This window comes from Phocoena sinus, chromosome 9, assembly GCF_008692025.1.
Source record: "Phocoena sinus isolate mPhoSin1 chromosome 9, mPhoSin1.pri, whole genome shotgun sequence".
In the NCBI taxonomy this organism is placed as follows: Eukaryota; Metazoa; Chordata; class Mammalia; order Artiodactyla; family Phocoenidae; genus Phocoena; species Phocoena sinus.
The window spans coordinates 4,269,443-4,278,843 of NC_045771.1; the positions used below are offsets into that span (position 1 = coordinate 4,269,443).

Consider the following 9,401-nt stretch of genomic DNA (forward strand, 5'->3'; position numbering starts at 1 on the left):
GAACGAATGAGGCCACTTAGACACAATGTTGGTGAATTAAATGCGTAATTTCAGTCCCCTAACGGCCTGGTCTGCTTTGTTCTCTTCTTGAGGCTGCCGATAATAAGAGGATTGCTATCTACAAGGGAAAGGAAAACACATTATAGGTCATCTAGAAACTATCCTTGAAAAATCACAACACAAACCACATTAGCGTCTCCTAGAGAGCATCTCCTTTGCACGCAAATTTGACTTTCAACTCAGCCATTCAAACAGTGTCCTAAGAGAATTTGTACCACTAAGAAACATAGTCGCAACAGGTTTTTTTTCCCCCAGCTCCACCTGTTGGAAATACTACCTCCTCTACCAAAAATAAAGAAGGCATATTTTTTTCCTAAACCGCCTAAGCTGAAAGCACCCAGAGGACCTACCCCCAACTCCCTCTGGGGCTCATGGTTTTCTATTTTTAATCATGTAGTGTGCAGAGAGAGAAACAGCTCTCAAAGAAATTGCTTTGCAGAGAAACTGTAAACATCCCCTGGCTTCTACATGTGACTGTGGGAGAGCAGTGGACTTTTCAGAAATCAGGAGTGACGAGGGAACAACGGCATTTGAATCACCCACCAAAACCAAAACCTCATTACTGTCCTCATCCTCTGGGTCCTATAAATTACTCACCAGGCAGCTGCAAGTAGGAAGCCCAATTTCATACCGAGTGATGGAGCAAACCTTCCGTGTGGGCAAACATTCAGTAAGACGGGAGGGTGACTCATAGACCATTCTGCCCATTGTTAGAATGCGTGCCCACCTGCCTCTTCAAGGGCTGAAATAACCCGTCGTCACGCTACTGCAGGAAAACCTAATGGTCACCTTGGTCCCCAGCCCCTGTTGAATTACTCCCTCACAGCCTTGGCTTTAATTACATAACACTTGGAGGGAGAAACACAGAAAAGACAAAGCCTGTGTCGGTCTTTTAGTAAAAATGGAAATTGATCAGAGTTCAGTCACATGCTTGGTGGTCTGGGGACCATGTGTGGTTTCCCCCGATCACCCGGAAACTTGCTTCTATGCCTATTGCCAGGGCCCACCCCAAACTCTCTAATTACTGAGTGCAACCCCCGGGAAGATGTACACTTTGCAAGGCCTGATTACGCGTAGCTGCTAATCACGCATCATGCGAGCTCCAGTCATCATGTTCTATTCTGTCCTCCGGAAGGAGGAACAGGTAAGGTTTATCCTACCTGACGATGGGAAGATGTACATTTTAATCGGCTCTCCTAGTGATGACCTATGCCTGCAAGTGTTTGAAAATGCCAGTCTAGAGTCACATCTGCCACACTGAACTTGGTGAAAGTCAAACTCGACTCTATGGATGAATAAATAGGTGTCACATTCCAGCGCATGGGACTCTTACCTCAGGCCCCAGACTCTGCTTCTGAATCCCAGCCTGTAGCAGCCACTATCCGGTGGGACCATCGGTGTGATAGCAGCACCCAGCAGACAGCCTCACCAAAGACTCCTCGTTCCCAGATTTCCTGATCTGGACCCAAGCTCTGAAACCCTCACAGGGCATTCTGCTACTAACTACAGTCGGAATCAAACGGAGCCGGTCATGCACTTTGGACCGTATGCCCTACCCACCTGGTAGACCCTGATGCCCAGCCTAACGCCCTAGTCTACCATGGGGAAGCATCCCCTTCTTCTGCCCGATGTGCTATGGGGACCTCTGTGCCTTGTGTCCCATTCCTAGACGTGCTGGGGTTCACTATCCACGAGGAATCCCAGAGATAGAAACCTTTCAGGGAAAGGTTTATCTTCGATGTGCGTTCGGGCTGAGTTCAGAAGGTTGGGTGTGATCACGGTAGGGGGAGGAGGAGGCGGTCAGGGTGGAGCCCGTGGAAAGGGGCCTGCAGAGCTGAGGGGTACTTACTGCGGTGTCACCAGGCAAGGAGACACCACAGAGGAAAGGACAGTCAGCTGTTGTTTCTTCATGCCAGTTCATCCCCAACCCACGAGCTCCTATCTCTGACCCTTCCAGGATTAGATGTAGGGGGAGGAGCTACAGAAGCAAAGGTGACTTTACATCCACAAGGCAGGTGCACCGGGGGATTTGGCATTGGTACCGCTGGCTTGTGTGAACAGCGAAAAAACACCTCTGTGTGTGTGTGTCTGTGTGTGTGTCTGTGTATATCTGTGTGTATGTGTCTGTGTGTGCCTTTGTGTGTGTAGCTCTGTGTGTGTCTGTATGTGTCTTTGTGTCTGTGTGTGTCTTTGTGTGTGTGTCTGTGTCTGCCTGTGTTTTGCTCCTTCCTCAAGATTCTTCCTCTGGGAGGCCCACCTGCACTCTGTGTTCAGCTGAGCGACCCCCCTCCTCCAGTTGGCCCCTTGCAGTTCTCCCCGTGCCCCTGAGCTTCTATAGCCTCCCTTCTCCCTGGGGTCCCCCTCCCCTCCTGGTGGTTCCCTGGCATGCATCAGTTTTTTTTTTTTTTTGCTGTACGCGGGCCTCTCACCGCTGCGGCCTCTCCCATCGCGGAGCACAGGCTCCGGACGCGCAGGCCCAGCGGCCATGGCTCACGGGACCAGCCGCTCCGCGGCATGTGGGATCCTCCCAGACCAGGGCACGAACCCGCGTCCCCTGCATCGGCAGGCGGACTCCCAACCACTGCGCCACCGGGGAAGCCCCATGCATCAGTTTTAAGACAATGTGGAATGTTCGGGAAATGTGTAGCTTTGCCTCCCATCAGGGAGCTCCAGCCACATCCTCTTGCCTTTAAGCATCTGAGGGATATCAGACACTAGGCTGTATGTTCTGCACATTCCATGGAAACTTCTGGAGCCTCCTTCTGGTTTTCTTGACTACAACACCCTGTCCCTCATCCCCATAGGGGTGGTGAAGTGGCCAAGTAGAGGGGAAATGCCGAGCACTCTGAAAACCCTCCCCAGAGGGATTTTTTGGCCTCATCCTCTTCAACCTCATCTTTTGAGAGGGCTGGAGGTTGAAGATTAACTAACATTGACTAACCAGCTTCGGCTCATTCCCCAAGCAATTCCTCCATAAGTCAACTAGCTCCTCTCTTGAAAATGCCGTGTTGCTTTCCGTGCTCCCAGGCTTTGGGGCCTCAGCCGAAACTGACAAGCATCTCATTTTAATATCTTGTTTCTCATGTACGGTTATAATTCAAGGTGGTATTTATTCTAAGGGAAACGTGCATATATTGCAATAGAATTATAAGGTAATCTAACAGCAAACAAAGGAGGGAGTGTCCAACCTTGTCTGGGACAATTAAGAGGATCTTTGCAAAGGAAGTGATATGTGAGCTGCATCTGAAGGTCGAAGGGGAGATATTCAGCTCTGACGGAGACGGTGCTATTCTAGGTTTAACAGAGCCAAGTGCTTCTCTCTCTGTGACAGCTCGTGCTCATTAGACAATCTCAGAAATGGTTTCCAGAGCCTGACATCCAGTGGCTGTCAAACCATTTGTAGGGAAAGGACGAGGAGATGGGAATAGTAAAGATGGATTTGAACAGATAAGTTAGAGAGAAGCTACACCCCTGCCACACATACGCTTCACTGACCTGGGAGAAGGGAGGGCTTTAAGACAATGAAAATATTCACGTTGCTCTGTGTGTGTGTGTGTATATGTATCCCAGTACACACACACACACACACACACACACACACACACACACACACGTAAATAGGCCATGGGTTTAGAGTCCATGTTTTGGCCCCTATTCCAGAAGGTATAGGTAATGCTAGAAAAAGGGAGAAAAACATGAATACAAGGCCAGGAACTCCCATTTAATTGTCTGCCAATGTCCTACACAGCTTTCTAAAGGTGCCAAAGGGGAGCAAATAGCGAGTGAATTCTAGAGGCAGACACACAGGGCCTGTGAAACGTTCTGCAGAGTTAATACAAGCTGACTCCAGGCCCCGGAGAAGACGAAAACTCATCAATCTGGGCATTTCCTGGGGAGGCAAGTACTGAACATGGTTCCCTAAGCCAGAAGATCAATCCAATTCTTCCCTGAGACACTGACCACTGGTAGTTTCTGGGATTCTCCGAGGGCCGAAGGTGGAGCACTTTAGAGCTGGAGGGGTCAGAGGTCAAGTCACACAGCAGATTTCACAGATGAGGAAACCGGGGCTCCGAGGCATTCCATGTCTTGCCCCAAATCTCACCATTAATCACCAGTGACGCAGAACTAGAGCACAGGGTTTTTGCTCTTTATGTCACACTAGGTGACACGAAGGGAAAATACCAGCTCGCCTGTGAGCAGGGCACAGAACACGTGTGTTTTCTCTCCCTACGATCCCTCTGGAAGCCCCACTAAAAGGAAAGCAAACGCGTGATGTTATATTACAAACCTACAAGGACACAGAGACCCATTGAGGAGCTGATCCCAGATGAGAGATGCCAAGAGAATGCTGGAAGAGGCAAAGCAGGTGTTTAGGTGGTAAATAATACGTTCGTGGGGAAAGCTGAAACCTCATCTCCTGTAGAGAAAGAAGCAACAAGACGCGAGGCGATTGACACCACGGGACTGTGGAAAAGCCCCAGGAGGTGAACGCTCCAGGTGCCACTGAAAGTGGGGCTGAGAGAGGGGCTGGGGGACATCTGTGAAGGACTTCAATTCCCTCTGTCCCTTCACTCGGCCAGCTCACCCTTCAACACCCACGCAAAGACACAAAGGCAGACCTCTCCATACACGTACCCCAAAGGCAGAGCTGAGACAGGCTTGCTTGGGAATACTTTATTTAGGAATCTGATCCCAGGAAGCGGGAGTGAAGGACGAGCAGAAGGAGAGAGAGTCATGAGCAGGTACCTTACTCTGTGGACCAGCGCATGGGTGACCAGTTGTCCCAGCTCACCAGGCTTTCTGAGGAGGCTTGTGAATTTGTTCACAGAACCCCCTGCCCTGGGAAAGGGGCGGGGAGAATACATGTCCATCACCTCCACCTACTGTGACTGGTGGCATCAACTTCCCTGTCCCTCCAGGTTGCACGCATGTGATACCTACTGAGTTTCTCCTCCAAGGCACCCAGGAAGCTCAGGGGCAGAATCAAGAGTTGCTGGCCAGGTGCTGTCAGGGTAAACCTGCGTGGGGCTGGTCACCCCTGCATGGAATTTGTCACCACAGCAGTGATGGGAACAAAGTAGATGGGGGGGATTTGAAGTGCTTCAAAACAGGTCGCAAATACAATTATGAGCTGGAGGCTCTGGGCTTGGGAGTTCCAGGCACAGGGGAAGGTTTTAGCAAAGGGGAAGAAAACAAAAGCTTTCATTAAAAACCCAAACACTGGAAAGGGACTTCCCCAGTCCACTTCCCTTGCTCGGTCTCAGGAAACCAGTGGCCATATTTATGTCCTCAGGCACGAGGCCAGAGGATCTTCCCAAGAGAAACGGCCTAGCAAAAGATACAAGACCTGCTATTTCAGGGTGCCTCTAACAAAATGACCAGGTCTCGGCCCAATAACCGTAAATGAAATCCTGCTTTAACCATGCTCACAGATCTCCTTTGCTGCTGACTCTTAAATAAGAACAGAAAGCAAGAGACCACCGGAAAATTGAGGCAAGCCTGTATCACTAAAGACAGCTCTGGTATTTAAAGTTTTCTCTTAAATAGGTTGACTCTCTTCCCTTCAAGTGCATTTCAATGTTTGTTTGGCTTTCCTTTCACTGTTAACAGTAGCCTCGGAGGGGCAAAAGAATCTTGGCTTTCAAGAAGCAGCATTAAGATTAAGGGCGCGTGCAAATGCCGGAACCAAACCTGGTTCCATGAATGTAAATAAAAAATTGGTGCAGCCACTGTGGAAAACAGTTTGGAGGTTCCTCAAAACACTAAAAATAGAACTACCATAGGACCCAGTAATTCCACCCCTGGGTATATATCCCCCCAAATCCCACTAATTCTAAAAAATACAGGCACCCCAATGTTCATAGCAGCATTATTTATGATAGCCAAGACATGGAAACAACCGAAATGTCCCTTGACAGATGAATGGATAAAGGTGTGGTGCATGTATACAACGGAATACAACTCAGCCATTAAAAAAGAACAAAATTTTGCTATTTACAGCAACATGGATGGACTTGGAGGGCATTAAGCTAAGTGAACTAAGTCAGAGAAAGACAAATACTGTACGATAGGACTTATATGTGGAATCTAAAAAAATACAACAAAGTAGTGAATATAACAAAAAAGCAGCAGAATCACAGATACAGAGAACAAACTAGTGGTTACCAGTGGGGAGAGGGAAGGGGGGAGGGGCAACATAGGGACAGAGAGTGGGAGGTACAAACTATTGGGTATAAGATAGGCTCAAGGATGTATTGTACCACACAGGGAATATAGCCAATACTGTATAATAATTGTAAATGGAAAGTAACCTTTAAAAATTGTATTAAAAAATAGGGGCTTCCCTGGTGGCACAGTGGTTGAGAGTCCGCCTGCCGATGCAGGGGACGCGGGTTCGTGCCCCGGTCCGGGAAGATCCCACATGCCGCAGAGCGGCTGGGCCCGTGAGCCATGGCCACTGAGCCTGCGCGTCCGGAGCTTGTGCTCTGCAACGGGAGAGGCCACAGCAGTGAGAGGCCCGCGTACCGCAAAAAATAAATAAAAATTGTATTAAAAAATAAACTTTTAATTTTAGAAAAAAAATCTGATTCCCTTAACAATAGCAGCATGAAATTGGGAAAGTCACTGAACTTCTCTGCTCCTCCGTTTCCTCATCAGTTAAATGAGAAATACTGATGAGCCCCACGTGCTACTGGTGCCACTGGTCTCTGCGGAAAGAGCTGCCACAGGGCACCATTCACGTGGAACAGATGGAAATGGCTTCCCCCGGAGGCGTGCAGCGGGTGAAGAGGCAGGACCACATGACATAGCCCTGTTCCGCAAACGCGCCAGGGAGTGTCCCCAGGACCGTGCACACCGTGGGCCATCTACCAGCCTCTGTCCCACGATCAGAGTGATGGGGCTGGAGACACCCAGAACCCTGCTTGCTTTTGGAGAAGTCTCCTCCCTGTCCCCGGTACGCACAGCCTCACCACCCCAGTTTGCACAACACTCCTATGTGCACTTCATCATATACACATCCATCACTGAGTCACACCTCATCCTTTACTAACTGGAAACTCACCCCACTTAGCTTTGCACATCTCTGAACACTCACGCTCCCCTATAGCCCAAATCCTCCCATCGGGCCTTCTAGAACTCAAGGTCATCAGCAAGCTCTTCTCTATTTCAACCTCTTCTTGGAACAATCTTTCACCTTCTCCTCTGGCTGGAACTGGCTGACTGTGGAGGGCTGAGCATCCCCTTCAGCCTGTTCTTTCGAACCCCTCGCACAGGTGGTCTGGGACGTGAAGTAGGTGTTTCCAGTTCCTCATCGTGGTATCTAGACCGTCATCCCTCCTCGCTCATGAAATGAATCTGGTTCTTTGAAGCTCTTGCCATTAGCCAGCCTCGTTAGCTCCCTGTGATCATGACAGCCATCTGTGGATCACTAGAACAGTCCCCTCTTTTCTTAAAGATCACTGTTTTGATCTGTTTGCCTGTATCTAAGCACAGCTCCCACCCACCCGCCTCCCGCCTCACTTGTGTCCTGAATTCAATCCCCTCTCATCTGCTCAAAGATATCACTGTGGCAATTTTCCATCCTCTCTCACATCATAAATGCCCCTTTCTGTGGATTATTTCCCTTGATCGTACAAAGATGTTCTCATCTTTAAAAACAATAATAAAAGAACCTCCCTTGAACTCAGATGAGTCTCTTGCTTCTCCATGTGTCCAATTCGCCTTTTATCACGATTCGGCAAAAGAGAGCCTACAGTCCCTGAATCCACATCCTTTCCCATCATTACCTTGGGAAACTACACCAGTTAGACTGTTATCTCCACGATAAAAACCAAAACCACCTTCATCAAGGTCAGTTCCATGTCAGCATGTCATCTAATAGTCATTTCACCAGGATCATTTTTCTCAACTAGGTATGCTACCCATCAATGCCTTTCTTTTTCATGAAATGAAATGTTGCTTTTACTTGGCTTCAAGGAAGTTCCGGAATGTTTGAAGGACCCACGGGAAGAGCAGCACAGACTGGTCTGGGTCTCTGTAATTTGGGACCAGTTTTAGGATTAAAATAGGCACAGTATCTCTTGGGGCCTCTTCTACATTCTACATCCAATGACTATTTCCTACACTCAGGGACACCCTGTGCTAACCTCTGTGTGGTGGATGCCGAGGTGGAGACTGTGACCTCGCCTTCCAGGGCTCACGGTGCAGAAGGGAGACATTCTCATTGGTCTAAGAAAATAACTCTTATTTTATTCTTTTCCCCCTCTGCCCAAACTGACTTCTGCTGCCGCCCCTCTGCCTACCCAGTGAGTCTGTTGCCAATACCTTAAATCAGCTTTCCTCTGCTTACCCTCAAGCATGTCACAGTGACAACTGGGAACAAAAACTGCTGGATAAATTCATTCATTCTTAGGGCAAAATGATTGGGAGCCCCCTTTAAACTCCTGTGTTTTTTGAATTTAATAATGCTCTTATATTAAAGCAGGAATTAATACTGAACAGCTCGAGGAACTTCGTAAAGTACAAAATGTATAGACTGAGAACGGTATTAAAGCAAATGATAGCTCTTCAGGCTGATAGGTCTACATTCCTTCTAAGACTTCACTTTTCTCATGCTGTGGACGCTTACAACAGACAGCACGACCCAGAGTGTGAACACTTACAAGAGGCTTTACTCTCTGTGTTATGCTTTCCCTTGGATTTCTTGTTTCCACACCAGAACACCCAACGCGTTCTGAAAATTGTGTCTGCCAAGTATGCAAGGTATCCAAAGAAGTTTTCTAAAAAGCTGAGGAATTGTCCTTTCTCCTTTCAGAGTCAGGAACCACTGTTTGGAGAAACAACTGATGCCACTGGGGGCTTCTTTTGATGCTATGATTTCCATATTCTGAATTCTGAGAAACCGTGGAAACGCATCTATTCAGTAAACATCTATCAGTAACTCCTGACGACTTTTATTTGAGAAAATACCGTACACTGAAGAAAATTCCCTTAATAGGTTGACTAAAGACCAAAACTATCTTTGAAAACACCAATAAGGCCCCAATTTTTGTTTTCTAAGATTTCCCTGCGGTACGTGGGCCTCTCACTGCTGTGGCCTCTCCCATTGCGGAGCACAGGCTCCGGACGCGCAGGCTCAGCGGCCATGGCTCACGGGCCCAGCCGCTCCGCGGCATGTGGGATCTTCCCGGACCGGGGCACGAATCCGTGTCCCCTGCATCGGCAGGCGGACTCTCAACCACTGCGCCACCAGGGAAGCCCCTAAGACATTTTTTTTAATATAAGGGCGTGAATACGTCATCATCTAAAGTTCTTCTCATTCCCAATATCTCCTACATATT

The 9,401-nt window shown here is 48.4% G+C and overlaps 1 non-coding gene across 1 annotated transcript; it reads right to left on the reverse strand.

The window, feature by feature from the left end:
- Positions 1-1,082: 1,082 nt before the first annotated feature.
- On the reverse strand, positions 1,083-1,227 carry LOC116759893. Its single transcript, XR_004351565.1, has one exon. It is a non-coding gene; the product is annotated as a U8 small nucleolar RNA (small nucleolar RNA).
- Between the last annotated feature and the right edge of the window lie 8,174 nt (positions 1,228-9,401).